At 44.3% G+C, this 15,516-nt stretch overlaps 1 protein-coding gene across 2 annotated transcripts in view; it reads right to left on the bottom strand.

The window, feature by feature from the left end:
• LOC139265886 (semaphorin-6A-like) overlaps nt 1–13,667 on the bottom strand; it is a 174,577-nt gene extending 160,910 nt beyond the window's left edge. Inside the window, exon 1 of one of the 2 annotated variants that reach the window (XM_070883444.1) lies at nt 13,586–13,667. The gene's annotated coding sequence lies outside the window, so the exon portion shown is untranslated. The remainder of the gene's footprint in view (nt 1–13,585) is intronic. The other variant, XM_070883491.1, reaches the window with a different exon arrangement.
• Nucleotides 13,668–15,516: the final 1,849 nt, after the last annotated feature.

The following is a 15,516-nucleotide window of genomic DNA, read 5'->3' as shown; positions in this document are numbered from 1 at the left end:
GGATTTAACACTATCCTTAATTTCCCTTGTTAGCCACAGTTGAGCCACCTTCCCCGTTTTATTTTTATGCCAGACAGAGATGTACAATTGTTGAAGTTCATCCATGTGATCTTTAAATGTCTGCCATTGCCTATCCACCGTCAACCCTTTAAGCATCATTCGCTAGTCTATCCTAGCCAATTCACGTCTCATACCATCAAAGTTACCTTTCTTTAAGTTCAGGACCATCGTCTTTGAATTAATTGTGTCACTCTCCATCTTAAAGAAGAATTCTACCATATTATGGTCACTCTTCCCCAAGGGGCCTCGCACAACAAGATTGCGAATTAGTCCTTTCTCATGACACATCACCCAGTCTAGGATGGCTAGCTCTCTAGTTGGTTCCTCGACATATTGGTCTAGAAAACCATCCTTTATGCACTCCAGGAAATCCTCCTCCACCGTATTGCTACCAGTTTGTTTAGCCCAATCTATATGTAGATTAACATCACCCATGAAAACTGCTGTACCTTTATTGCACGCGTCCCTAATTTCCCTGTTTGATGCTGTCCCCAACCTCACTACTACTGTTTGGTGGTCTGTACACAACTTCCACTAGCATTTTCTGCCCTTTGGTATTCCGCAGCTCTACCCATACAGATTCCACATCATCCAAGCTAATGTCCTTCCTTACTATTGCGTTAATCTCCTCTTTAACCAGCAATGCTACTCCACCTCCTTTTCCTTTCTGTCTATCCTTCCTGAATATTGAATACCCTGGGATGTTGATTTCCCAGCCTTGGTCACCCTGCATTGAGAGATTGTCAGATCTTTAAATTTTGATGATATTATTCACGACTTTGCGACAGCTAAGACCAGGAAGAAACCAGTCTTTGTTTGATGAAACTTATTCAGAGAATTTTTTGTTTGATATTGCAGTTGAAACAAGGAAGAAACCAATCTCTGCTTGAACTGTATGCTGTTTTTGCTGTTTTTTTTAATGTACATAGCTTTGATTTTTGTAATTTGTTTGCCACAATCAAGGCCAGGAACTTACCAGTCTTTGTTTGAAAATTTATAATCAGAGAACATTTTGTTTGATATCTCAGTTTAAAGTAAGGAAGAAACCAATCTCTGTTTGAATTGTATGCTGTTTTTTAATGTACATAGCTTTGATTTTTGTTAGTTGTTAAATTTGGATAAATATACAATTATATTTGTTTGATGACAGCCTTAATCCTGCACGGGTGGGACATCTGAGTTTTATTGGTTTATACTCTAGCTTATCAATGCTTTCAGAAGAGCAGTGGAGAGATTTGTGTGGTTGGGGGGAAATTATACTAAATTGAATTTCACTGCTTCCACACAAACAAGAATATTAGGGGAAGGGTTTCCTGTGTGTGCTGTCTTTTATAAACAGGTTTACAATTTCGTACTAACAAAATCTTCACCCAATGTTTTTACCAGCCAACATTTAAGAACATAAGAATTAGGAGCAGGAGTGGGCTATACAGCCCCTCGAGCCTGCACCACCATTCAATGTTCATGGCTGATCGTCGACCTGAACTCCACTTTCCCGCCCGATTCCCATATCCCTTGATTCCTCTAGAGTCCAAGGAGCCGAAGTTGCCCATTTCAGAAAGACCCGTTAACGTCTCTGGGATGCGCTAAAGGGTTTTCGCCTGAGCGCGGCAGCCAGAGCGCCCTCTCTGGAATTGCCCCTGGGGCTCTGGCAGCGAAAAGTGGTTTACGCGGCACCCTGCGCTGAAATCTTATCGCCCCGCGCTAACCCCTTTGTGGCACTCGGGAGAAATTGCCCCGCAGGGCGCGAGGTCGGCGTGGTGAGAGAAGCTGTGGTGGCTGTGGTGCCACAGCCTCCTTTAAAGGAGAAGTGGCAGCCTGGCGGCCACCATCTTTTTTCTGTCGGCCGACTTTTCAGTCGGCCTAACGATGGCGACCACTGGCATGTCCGGGCTGCCAACATACAGCCCGGCAACTATTGGGCGCCAGGCTGCTGGCCCAGCCAACACCCTCCCTCATGGCCCAGTGGGCAGCACTAAAGAGGCTGGAGAGTTTGCAGCCGCCCTCCCCTTTAAAAGAAGGGGAGAGGACGTCGGCGTCGTGCTGAGCGCGGAGCCATGGGTCAGTGCGGAATGGCCGACAAGTCTCCGCAAAGGCGCCGCCATTTTAAAATTGCCCTTTCTCAGATTTGTAGTGGTCTAGGGGACCGCTCAGCACGTTTCCCTGTCATGGCGTGCACGCTCCAACACCTTACCCACCGGCGGCGACCCCTTCCCGAAATTGCCCCGTGGGAAATTGCCCCTTTCCCCGAATTGACCCGCGGGAGCAGCACTGCCGCCAGTCGGCACCACTGACAGTATTTGCTGTCGGTACCCTTTGTGTGGCTTGGCAATGCAGCCGCCGTTAAAGGCCAGGTCGGCCCGACAATGGTGGCCACAGGTTTAGCCGGGCCACCAACAGGCAGCCTGGCACCCTGTCTTGGCCGAAACCCTCCCTGGTAACCCAGTGTATGCCACTAAAGTGGCGACAGCGTTCGCAGCGACTCTTCCCTTTAACTGATGGGGGTGGATGTTGTGACACGCCAGCACGATGATGTCGTCAGTGCGGCGCTGATGAATTCGAGCGTTGGCTCCTCCACCCCGCCCCCGCTTCCACCCCGAAAGTTGAGGCCACTTCTGCCCTGCAAAAAAAAAATGCACCAACTCCTTAATTTCTCCGGATTGTCTGGCCCATACATTGGGGCAGACGGAACCGTTTGAAAATGGTAGGTGCGACTTGTTTGGGGCCGTGGGCTATTTTGGCCCATATATGTTTTAATGAGATCATCTCTCATTCTTCAATACTTCACATAGTATAGGCCCTATCTACACCATCTCTCCTCGTAGGACAACAGGTATGGTAGCATATATTACCGGATGAGTAATCCATTGGACTAATGATCCTGAGACACAAGTTCAAATCCCATTACAGCAGCTGGAGAAGTTAAATTCAATTAACTAAATCTGCAATAAAAAGCTAGTATCAGTAGTGAAACTATCACATTGTCGATATCAATGACCTTCCATCCATGATAAGGTCAGAAGTGGGGATGTTCGCTGATGATTGCACAGTGTTCAGTTCCATTCACAACTCCTCAGATAATGAAGCAGTCCATGTCTGCATGCAGCAAGACCTGGACGGCATTCAGGCTTGGGCTGATTAGTGGCAAGTAACCTTCACGCCTCACAAGTGCCAAGCAATGACCATCTCCAACAAGACAGTGTCTAACTGCCGCCCTATGACATTCAACGGCATTACCACCGCTGAAACCCCCACCATCAACATTTTGGGGATCACCATTGATGAGCAATTTAACTGGACCAGCCACATAAAAACTGTAGCTAGAAGAGCAGGTCAAAGGCTGGGTATTCTACGGCATGTGTCTCATCTCCTGACTCCCCAAAGCCTTTCCACCATCTACAAGGCACAAGTTAGGAGTGTGATGGAATACTCTCCACTTGCCTGGATGAGTGTGCAGCTCGAACAATACTCCAGATGCTCAACACCATCCAGGACAAAGCAGCCCGTTTGATTGGCACCCCATCCACCACCTTAAACATCCACTCCCTGCACCACCAGCACACCATGGCTGCAGTGTGTACCATCTACAAGATGCATTGCAGCAACTCGCCAAGGATTAGAAACATGGAAAATGGAGTAGGCCATTCGGCCCTTCGAGCCTGCACCACCATTCAATGAGTTCATGGCTGAACATGCAACTTCAGTACCCCATTCCTGCTTTCTCACCATACCCCTTGATCCCCCTAGTAGTAAGGACTACATCTAACTCCTTTTTGAATATATTTAGTGAATTGGCCTCAACAACTTTCTGTGGTAGAGAATTCCACAGGTTCACCACTCTCTGGGTGAAGAAGTTTCTCCTCATCTCGGTCCTAAATGGCTTACCCCTTATCCTTAGACTGTGACCCCTGGTTCTGGACTTCCCTAACATTGGGAACATTCTTCCTGCATCTAATCTGTCTAAACCCGTCAGAATTTTAAACATTTCTATGAGATCGCCTCTCATTCTTCTGAGCTCCAGTGAATACAAGCCCAGTTGATCCAATCTTTCTTGATATGTCAGTCCCGCCATCCCGTGAATCAGTCTGGTGAACCTTCGCTGCACTCCCTCAATAGCAAGAATATTCTTCCTCAAGTTAGGAGACCAAAACTGTACACAATACTCCAGGTGTGGCCTCACCAAGGCCCTGTACAACTGTAGTAACACCTCCCTGCCTCTGTACTCAAATCCCCTTGCTATGAAGGCCAACATGCCATTTGCTTTCTTAACCGCCTGCTGTACCTGCATGCCAATCTCCCCTTTTCCTAATCTGTCACCATTCAGATAATAGTCTGTCTCTCTGTTTTTACCCCCAAAGTGGATAACCTCACATTTATCCACATTATACTTCATCTGCCATGCATTTGCCCACTCACCTAATCTATCCAAGTCACTCTGCAGCCTCATAGCATCCCCCCCACAGCTCACACTGCCACCCAACTTAGTGTCAACCACAAATTTGGAGATACTACATTTAATCCCCTCGTCTAAATCATTAATGTACAGTGTAAACAGCTGGGACCCCAGCACAGAACCTTGCGGTACCCCACTAGTCACTGCCTGCCATTCTGAAAAGTACCCATTTACTCCTACTCTTTGCTTCCTGTCTGCCAACCAGTTCTTAATCCACGTCAGCACACTACCCCCAATCCCATGTGCTTTAACTTTGCACATTAATCTCTTGTGTGGGATCTTGTTGAAAGCCTTCTGAAAGTCCAAATACACCACATCAACTGGTTCTCCCTTGTCCACTCTACTGGAAACATCCTCAAAAAATTCCAGAAGATTTGTCAAGCATGATTTCCCTTTCACAAATCCATGCTGACTTGGACCTATCATGTCACCTCTTTCCAAATGCGCTGCTATGACACCCTTAATAATTGATTCCATCATTTTACCCACTACTGATGTCTGGCTGACCGGTCGATAATTGCCTGTTTTCTCTCTCCCTCCTTTTTTAAAAAGTGGGGTTACATTGGCTACCCTCCACTCCATAGGAATTGATCCAGAGTCTATGGAATGTTGGAAAATGACTGTCAATGCATCCGCTATTTCCAAGGCCACCTCCTTAAGTACTCTGGGATGCAGACCATTAGGCCCTGGGGATTTATCGGCCTTCAATCCCATCAATTTCCCCAACACAATTTCCCGACTAATAAGGATTTCCCTCAGTTCCTTCTTCTTGCTCGACCCTCTGACCCCTTTTATATCCGGAAGGTTGTTTGACAGCACCTCACAAAACAGCAACCTCCAACGACTAGAAGGACAAGGGCAGCAAGTGCATGGGAACACCATCACCTCCAAGTTTCCCTCCAAGTCACACATCATCCTGACTTGGAAATATTTCGCCTTCATCATTGCTGGGACAAAGTCTTGGATCTCCCTCCCTAAAAGCACTGTGGGCTCAATTTTTCCCAATCATCTGCGCTTTTTTTGGCGTGCATCGTTTTTGTTTGAGTAAATTAAAATCTCCAAGTTTCTCCAAAGTTTCTGCTCTAGCGTAATTCACTTAGGTAGGATTTCTTTAGGCTATGATTTATTTTTACCTCACTGGGGACGTAACCTGCCACCCGCGCCAATTCTGGCCATTTAAGCAAGTTTGGCCATCTCCGATTTACTCCAATTTTTCTTAGGAAGGCATATATGACTACTCTGGAAAAAACTTTCTGTGCGGTTAATAAAATCGGAGCAGGTAAGAGAATCAGCACAGTCGATGCAGTTCCACGGCCCGGACAATAGCAGCAGAGGGGGAAAGGAGAGCGAGAGGAGGAGAGGAGAGAGAGAGGGGCAAAGGAAAGAGAGAGAGGAGAGGAGAAAGAGAGAGGGGGAGAGGAGAGAGGGGGAGAGAAGAGAGAGGAGAGAGAGAGAGGGGGACAGGAGAGAGAGAAGGGGAGAGGAGAGAGAGAGAGGAGGAGAGGAGAGAGATGAGGGGGAGAGGAGAGAGAGAGAGAGTGGGAGAGAGGGGGGAAGGCCTTTTGGCCAAGATTAGGAGCAGCACCTGGCACTAAGAGGAGAGAGGCCTTTCGGCCAGGGCTAGCAGCGGTAACCGGCATGGGGAGGGGGCGGGGTGGGGGGGGTGGATAGGCTTTTGGCATAAACTCTTTAATAATTTCATGCTGGTAAGCTGCTGAAATGTGCAAGGTGCTTGTGCAGGTTGTTGTGAGCTGGTCAGAATGTGTTGTATGTTTCACTTTCCAGCCTCAGCCCGCAGTGTGTCCCTCGTTACCCTGGCAACCCGATCTTTTTGGCGCAGATCTTAAGCTCCACTCCCAAAGCTAAAGGATAGGCTAGGCAGTGCCAAAATTAACAATTCAAACAGGGAAAGTTGGACGATTTTTTTTTTGGTGTAGCTGGGCCTCCAAAAAACGGGTGTAACTCTTCAAGTACGCCAAAAAAATGGCTTTAGGGATAAAAAGTACCTTCAACACAGGGACTGCATTGGTTCAAGAAGGTGGCTCACCACTACCTTCTCAAGGGTAATTAGGTTTTGGCAATAAATGCTGGCCTTGCCAGTGATGCCCACATCCCAGGAACGAATTTAAAAAAACCTTTCATCCCAAGAATCAATCTTGGAAACCTTCATTGTACTGTCTCTAAGGCAAGTATATCCTTCCCTAGAGAAGGAGACCAAAACTGTGCACAGTACTCCAGGTGTGGTCTGCATGCTAACTCTCTGTATTTCTTGTACTAGGACACCAAAATCTCTCTGAACACCAACATTTCATAATTCCTCCTCATTTAAAAAAATTCTGTTTTCCTATTCTTCCTATCAAAGTGAATAACCTCACATTTCTCCATATTATACTCCATCTGCCACCTTACTGCCCACTCACTTAACCTGTCTATATCACTTTGCAGGCTATTTGTGTCCTCACAACTTACTTGCCCACCTAGCTTTGTATCGGCAGCAAACTTGGATACATTACACTCGGTCCTTTTATATAATTCATGAATGTAGATTGCAAATAGCTGAGGCCCAAGCACTGAGCCTTCGGGCACCACACTAGTTATGGGTCTAGATCTTCCATTATTTTGCCATGCATAATGCCCACTTAAACTCCATTTTAACGCTGAAATGAGGTGTAATGGCAGATATCGCCCATTTAGCCACAAAATGGAAACTTACACCCATTTTTTGGACCCTTTTTGCCGAGCGTTACTTTTGCCATGTACGTAACGCCGGGAAAAAATAATACCGCCCGCTCATTTTTTTGGGGCGGAATCATCAGAATGGGTGAAACCAACGCCCATAATATCGCCCAGCGTTACTTTTGGCATGTAATTAACACCGAGATTCAATAATACCGACCGCCCACTTTTTTTTGTCATAAAGATCGCATTTGCCGAAGCTAGTGCCCAGTATAGCGCCCATCCGTACTTTCGGCACCTCCTCACATCTCGGCGACAATATTGCTTGCCGAAAAAAACGCTGTGAAAATGTTGAACTAACCGGAATTACTCACAGTGGTATGCACGCCATGTTCTAAATGGCACGTCACATCATTTAAAAGGCTGCTCGGCTTCAGCCTTGGGGGAGTTCGGATGTACTCTGGAGGTGTTTGGAGGTGATGTGAACATCTGAACAAACATCTTATCATACTGTGGACGATTGGAACTTAATAGGTGTCTTAGTGGGGACATTTATTCTTTGTGACCAATCGGTGGAAAACAGATAGCTATTGGAATGGGGCCTGTCATTTCTCACCCTCTCTTGATGACCACTTACATGCTGCAGACTCGAGATGGCAGAAGGTATGCTCGACAGCATCATGTGCCCAATGTAAGACGTGACAGACTGATGAGGAGGACCAGACGTTACACCCCCCGCAAGTACAGGGAGAAGCGGTTTTAACTCAACTTGTCAGACACCACCTACCTTCGGAGACTGCACTTCCACAAAGAGGTTATCAGTGAGATATGCCAGCTCATCAGGGGAGATCTGCAGCCTGCCAGCACCATCAGCACTGTCCGTCGAGATCAAGGTCACCGCGGCACTGTCGTTCTACGCGTCGGATTCCTTTCAGGCCACACATTGCTGCATTAGACAGGTCACTGAAGCTTGTACACATGCAGGATGGACTTTATCAGCTTCCCTATTATTACGCTCATAATAAAGGATTAAACTGAGTACTGTAAGCAATGAGTATGTGTGACCTTAGCTCCTTTAATTAGACTCCAGAGTGCAGGTACCACGTGGGTGGCCTGCTTATATACAGTGCTTCCAATGGATGCTGGGATCCCTTGGGACTCATAGATATTGTGGGATGAGGGGAAACACAGAAACATAGAAACATAGAAAATAGATGCAGGAGTAGGCCATTCGGCCCTTCGAGCATGCACCACCATTCAATGAGATCATGGCTGATCATTCCCTCAGTACCCCTTTCCTGCTTTCTCTCCATACTCCTTGATCCCTTTAGCCGTAAGGGCCATATCTAACTCACTCTTGAATATATACAATAAACTGGCATCAACAACTCTCTGCGGTAGGGAATTCCACAGGTTAACAATTCTCTGAGTGAAGAAGTTTCTCCTCATCTCAGTCACAAATGGCCTACCCCTTATGCTAAGACTGTGTCCCCTGGTTCTGGACTTTTCCAACATCGGGAACATTCTTCCTGCATCTAGCCTGTCCAGTCCCGTCAGAATTTTATATATTTCTATGAGATCCTCTCTCATCCTTCTAAACTCCAGTGTATAAAGGCCAGTCGATCCAGTCTCTCCTCATATGTCAGTGCAGCCATCCCGGGAATCAGCCTGGTGAACCTTTGCTGCACTCCCTCAATAGCAAGAATGTCCTTCCTCAGATTAGGAGACCAAAACTGAACACAATATTCCAGGTGAGGCCTCACCAAGGTCCTGTACAACTGCAGTAAGACCTCCCTGCTCCTATACTCAGAACGCCTAGCTATGAAGGCCAACATACCATTTGCCTTCTTCACCGCCTACTGTACCTGCATGCCAACTTTCAATGACTGATGTACCATGACACCCAGGTCTTATTGCACCTCCCCTTTTCCTAATCTGCTGCCATTCAGATAATATTCTGCCTTCGTGTTTTTGCCCCCAAAGTGGATATCCTCACATTTATTCACATTATACTGCATCTGCCATGCATTTGCCCACTCACCTAATCTGTCCAATTGTGAGTGAGGAGAAACTTCTTCACTCAGAGAGTTGTTAACCTATGGAATTCCCTATTGCAGAGAGTTGTTGATGCCAGTTCATTGGATATTTTCAAGAGGGAGTTATATATGACCCTTACTGCTAGAGGGATCAAAGAGTATGGAAAGAAAGCAGGAAAGGGGTACTGATCTTATTGATCAGCCATGATCTTATTGAATGGTGGTGCAGGCTCGAAAGGCCAAATGGCCTACTCCTGCATTTATTTTTCTATGTTTCTATGTTTCTAAGTGCTGTCAGCTACCTGTATTAATAATCAAAAAGAAGTGTAACTGCAACCAAGCAGTGCAGTAAAAAATAATCGAGGCTGAACTCTGTGCTTTCTATTTACAAACAGTAGTTTCCCCAGTGAAACTACTCAGCAAAAAACATCAATATTGTTACCTTCACTACAGAGCTCTTGCCGTGTAGACAACCAACAAATTATTTTCTGCGTGTTAGCCAAAATGTTTGAACCTGTTCCAATAGATTAGTAAGTGAGAATTTTAACAATAAGAATATATGAAATACGGCCCCTCAAGCCTGCTCCGCCATTTAATATGATCATGGCTAATTTGATCATGGACTCAGGTCCACTTCCCTGCCCACTCCCCATAACCCATTATTCCCTTATCGGCTAAGAAACTGTTCATCTCTGTCTTAAATTTATTCAATGACCGAGCTTCCACAGCTCTCTGAAGCAGTGAATTCCACAGATTTACAGCCTTCTGAGAGAAGAAATTCCTCCTCATCTCAGTTTTAAATGGGCGGCCCCTTATTCTAAGATTATGCCCCATAGTTCTAGTCTCCCCCTTCAGTGGAAACATTCTCTCTGCATCCACCTTGTCAAGCCTCCTCATAATCTTATACGTTTCGATAAAATCATCACTTATTCTTCTGAATTCCAATGAGTAGAGGCCCAACCTACTCAACCTTTCCTTAGAATTAAACCCCCTCATCTCCGGAATCCAATCTAGTGAACCTTCTCTGATCTGCCTCCAAAGCAAGTATATTCTTTCTTAAATATGGAAACCAAAACTATACGCAGTATTCCAGGTGTGGCCTTACCACCCTGTATAACTGTAACAAGAATTCCCTGCTTTTATACTCCATCCCCTTTGCAATAAAGGCTAAGATTCTATTGGCCTTCCTGATCACTTTCTGTACCTGCATATTATCCTTTTGTGTTTCATGCACAAGTACCCCCAGGTCCCGCTGTACTGCAGCACTTTGCAATGTTTCTCTATTTAAATAATATAAGAAAATAAAAACATAAGAATTAGGAACAGGAGTAGGCCATCTAGCCCCTCGAGTCTGCTCCGCCATTCAAAAAGATCATGGCTGATCTGGCCGTGGACTCAGCTCCACTTACCCGCCCGCTCCCCATAATCCTTAATTCATTTATTGGTTAAAAATCAATCTATCTGTCATTTGAATACATTCAATGAGCTAGCCTCAACTGCTTCCTTGGGCAATAACTTGCTCTTTGATTTTTTTCTGCTAAAGTGCATAGCCTCACACTTTCCAACATTATACTCCATCTACCAAATTTTTGCCCACTCACTTAGCCTGTCTATGTCCTTTTGCAGTTTTTTGTGTCCTTCTCACACATTGCTTTTCCTCCCATCTTTGTATCAAGAGCAAACTTGGCTACGTTACACTTGGTTCCTTCTTCCAAGTCATTAATATAGATTGTAAATAGTTGGGGTCCCAGCACTGATCCCTGCGGCACCCCACTAGTTACTGATTGCCAACCAGAGAATGAACCATTTATCCTGACTCTCTGTTTTCTGTTAGTTAGCCAATCCTCTATCCATGCTAATATATTACCCCCAACCCCGTGAAGGTTTTGTGATGTTTTGTTTTTTATTTTTTGAAAATTTTTTTTGTGTGCGTTCCCCCCTCCCTGAGCCCGATTCCAGCCTTGGCGTAACTTTCTCCAGGATTGCATTTGGAGCCCAGAATCCCACCTACCACCCTCTACCGCCCAGAATCGCCGTGTAACACCCATTTTTTCTGCTGGCCGCTTTTTAACTTCTTTTCTCACCAAACTTCTGCCCAAAGTACCATCAGGATCTTAGCAGTCTTTTCAAAGGTAAATGGGCGAAACTTGCCTTTGATCAATTTCGGGCCCTAGGTATATAGACAAATAAACTGACATTTACTAAGTTTGCTTTTCATCAGTTTGAACATGTGCCCCTTGTTGAACTTTCAAACACACCACAAATTAGCACTCTGGATTTACTTTTTCTATACTATTTAAAATATTTTATAGTTTTATATTCTCCCCTATCAATCACCTCCTCATAAATTTCTCCAGTCTTTCCTCATACTTCAAATTACTGACACGAGAAGTCAGTCTTGTGGCTCTGCTATATATCACCTTCAGCGTTGGAATGTTTCTCCTGTGCCTTGATGTGCCAAGCCATTAGCAGTCACTCTCTTTTTGAGGTGTAATCCTCACACCTGCCAATTGCTCCCATTAAATGATCTCCTCATTCCAAAGTACTTATTCAAACAAACACCAACCATTTAATAGCTTGGCAGACATTTTACTTTATCTCAGTGCTTAACTCGAGAGCATACTGACATTTCTCTTTCATGGTTTTTCCTACTTGTCATTGTTACATTGTGAGCCAGGTCAGTCATCTCATTTCATTTTTCACAGTGCATAATGCACTTATTCAGAATAAGAAATCTGCACGACTCATTACAATGAGAGAACTCAGTGTAATGATAACTTAAACATCTCCACTGAAATCTATCTGTGCCTGCACCTGTTAGTCGCGCACAGCAGGACTGCCCATCAGCAAGGCTGATGGCCTCAATTTCAGCAGAGAAATTACCATCCCACCAGGATATGGTAAATTAGAAAATTCTACCAATGTTTGCACAGCAGGTCCACCTTGCACATATTGTATGTCTCTCAGATGATTAATGACAGAATGCAGTGCTCAAGTATCTTCAGAAACTACAAGATAAATAATAGCTTTAACTCTTTTATTTCTAATTTCCTACATTACAACAGTGACTACACACCAAAAGTATTTCATTGGCTGTAAATCACTTTGAGACATTGGATGGGCATGAAAGGCACCATATAAATGCACGTCTTTCTTTAATATTGAGTCAATACATTGGTGCTTGATATTAATGAAAATGTAGCTAAAATCACTCCAGCAGCTCAGTTCTGGCACAGAGGAAGAAGGATGCAAAGGCCATTTGTGAATTTGCAGTTGCTGGGCACCTCCCACCACCTGGTATAACTGGTGAGGGATTCTTTACAATCATACTTTTGAAGTAAAAGCTCCCACCTCTGACCCTGGTGCCAATTCAGGTTGTGAATCAGAGTTTTCATAAATAACCATCCTGCAAATCCTCGACTGGCTTTAACCAAGTATATCACAGCATGCAGCAGGCAGTTAATTTAATATTTTCTGGAGCACATTCTGGTGGCTCAGAATCAGGTCCCAGTATAAATTCTGAGAGTCTGCATTCAACTCGGCCCATCTGATCCAAACCAAATACAACCCATGTGGGAAACTATACAAATGGGATATAGGAAAGATCTGGCCTTCTCAGATAACAATTTCTCTCCCCGTCATTTTAGTTTTGAAGTGCAATATATTTTTAGACTGAATAGAACAGGGACCCTGCTTATGGCACGTGAGGATTTTGGTAAAAAAAAACAGAATAAACGGTGAGAATGCACCAAAGGGTGTGAAATCTTTACCAAGAAATCTTAAAGTACTGTTGTTTTTTTTAAGATTTTATCAGATCCTATGAGACAACTAATACCCTGCACGATTTACAATGGGTCCCAAATAATTATACGGGACTTCTTTGAAAACAATCAGATTATCCCACTGGATATCCTACCAGTTATTTTAGTATGTTTAAAATCTGTCATACAGAAATACATTGAACTATATATTTAAAAAACACACCAAATGTTGGAAATCATAAACAGGTTACAACATCCAGATCTCCATAACTCACAATGTTTTCTGTTAAACACTGGATATATAGCTTAACTTCCCCAGAATAAGTGGTTTGACATCATTTCTATTCTATTTTAAACTTTTAAAATTCAGATTCCGCCAAAATAATGTTAGATTAATTTTATCCAGAGATACACCTGCTAATACTTCCTCCAAAACAATGTTCTTTTCCAGTTTGGTTTCATCATTGCACACATCACAACATCTCCATGTTTCCTTATCTTACTTAATTTTTGATTGTTTTATATATAATACATATATGCAAAGGTTTGATTTAAAAAACATAATTTGCTTCTGATAAATGTTACAGAAAATAACATACCTTATTTTATCGTCCTAAAAACCTTATGTTGAACCCAGTTCAACACTGCAGCAGTCCACTATTCCTGATAGTAACCCACTGCCTTACTGATGAAAGGTAGCTCTGGCCAACCATGTGCTGGAATATACAAAGGAACTACGCACAGGATGGGTGACACGGGGAGGGCTTTTCACATAGCCAATGGTTCCACAGGATTTTACGTATATTCTATACATTATAAAAGGAAAATTAGATGCTATCAGCTGAAGTCAGCCATCCTGGAAAAGGAAGCTTGTGATTTGCAGCAGGAAGGGATCTCCCATCCTGCGGAAGAATGATTAGGATCAGCTCTGCGTGTAACAGCTTCCCAAATTGGCCAAGAGTTCTCAATTTAGAAATGGTGAGAAGCAGTTACTGCTAAGCAGTGTATGGTATACCAAACCTGTTCAGCAGTATTATTAATGAACTTATTGTTTGATAAAACAATTATATATTGTAACAGAGGTGTATGTCAATATCTTAGAAAAAGTTTCATTTTAAAGATTTTGCTTTCCTGTACCTCATTGTGTGAACAGTTAAAATAGGTTTCGAGGCAAGGATTGGTCCTGTGAAGTGTTTTTTTATAATGCAGGGGACATTGACAATGAAGGTTAGCTTTTTTTACTAAAAGAATGACTGCTTTTACTTAGATTTAATCTTTCCCTGAGCCCAATTCCCTTGGGATCTTCTTGCGGATTCCTATGGACTGGATTCTTGTCTAGGTTCAAGAGGAGAAGACGACTTTTAGGCTAAACAATAGTCTTTGTCTTAGCCATTAAAATATTCATACCTGACTTACTTTCCAGGGTTTCCTTTAATGGCAAGAGCAGCATCTGTGGCAATCCTGGAAACCAAACAAAACAATGGTAATCAAAGACACCAAACTTCCATTGGAAAAGGTTTGTATCTGGTGTTTCTGACCGCTTAGAACTGACTCCGTTGGGCAGGCCACATCATCCACATACCCGACATGAGACTCCCAAAGCAAGCACTCTACTTGGAACTCCTACACGGCAAGTGAGCCACAGGTGGGCAGAGGAAACATTTCAAGGACACCCTCAAAGCCTCCCTGATAAAGTGCAACATCCCCACTGGCACCTGGGAATCCCTGGCCCAAAGACCGCCCTAAATGGAGGAAGAGCATCCAGGAGGGCGCTGAGCATCGTGAGTCTCGTCGCCGAGAGCATGCAGAAAACAAATGCAGGCAGCGGAAGGAGCGTGCGGCAAACCAGACTCCCTTTCCTTCAACCACTGTCTGTCCCACCTGTGACAGAGACTATAATTCCTGTATTGGACAGTACAGTCATCTGAGAACTGACTTTTAGTGTGGAAGCAAGTCTTCCTCGATTTCGAAGGACTGCCTATGATGATGACTGAAAAATGAACTGCTGCTGCCAGTGGCACTTAGGTTGGATCTGCTATTTTGATTCTGGCCATTGGCAGACTGACCTCTCAGGACAGGACTATTGTGGGCAAACTCTTGAAACCAGAATAAAAGCAAAGGTGTTCCAAGGGCTGAGACCAGGCATGGAGGCATTTCTGTGCTGTGATTGGAAGGAGAGGTGTTTCTGGACTGAGGATGGGATCATGGGAGTGGAGTTATTCCTGAGCTGAAGATCCAAGCAGAGACACAGGCCCCAAAATGCTTTTGCTCAGCTCAAACCCATGGCCTTTTTGCTACCAGTTGCCAGTTAACTGGAAAATGACCACACTGCCTCCTACTTTGTATCCTGTTCCAAGTCCCATTCCCATTTCATTCGCCTGCTCACCTGCTCTCTACCTGTGCTCCATTCTCCACTTGACTGCTCCACTCTCTCATGTCCAGCTGCACTCATGAGCCACGCCAAGCGAGTTTTACCAGTATTTTAGTCATTTGGAGGCATCATATGATCACAGTGAAACATCCTGAATTA

The sequence above is a fragment of the Pristiophorus japonicus genome, chromosome 1 (genome assembly GCF_044704955.1).
Source record: "Pristiophorus japonicus isolate sPriJap1 chromosome 1, sPriJap1.hap1, whole genome shotgun sequence".
Lineage (NCBI taxonomy): Eukaryota > Metazoa > Chordata > Chondrichthyes > Pristiophoridae > Pristiophorus > Pristiophorus japonicus.
Note: the sequence above shows the minus strand (reverse complement) of the source record. Positions and strands in the feature narration are given on the sequence as shown.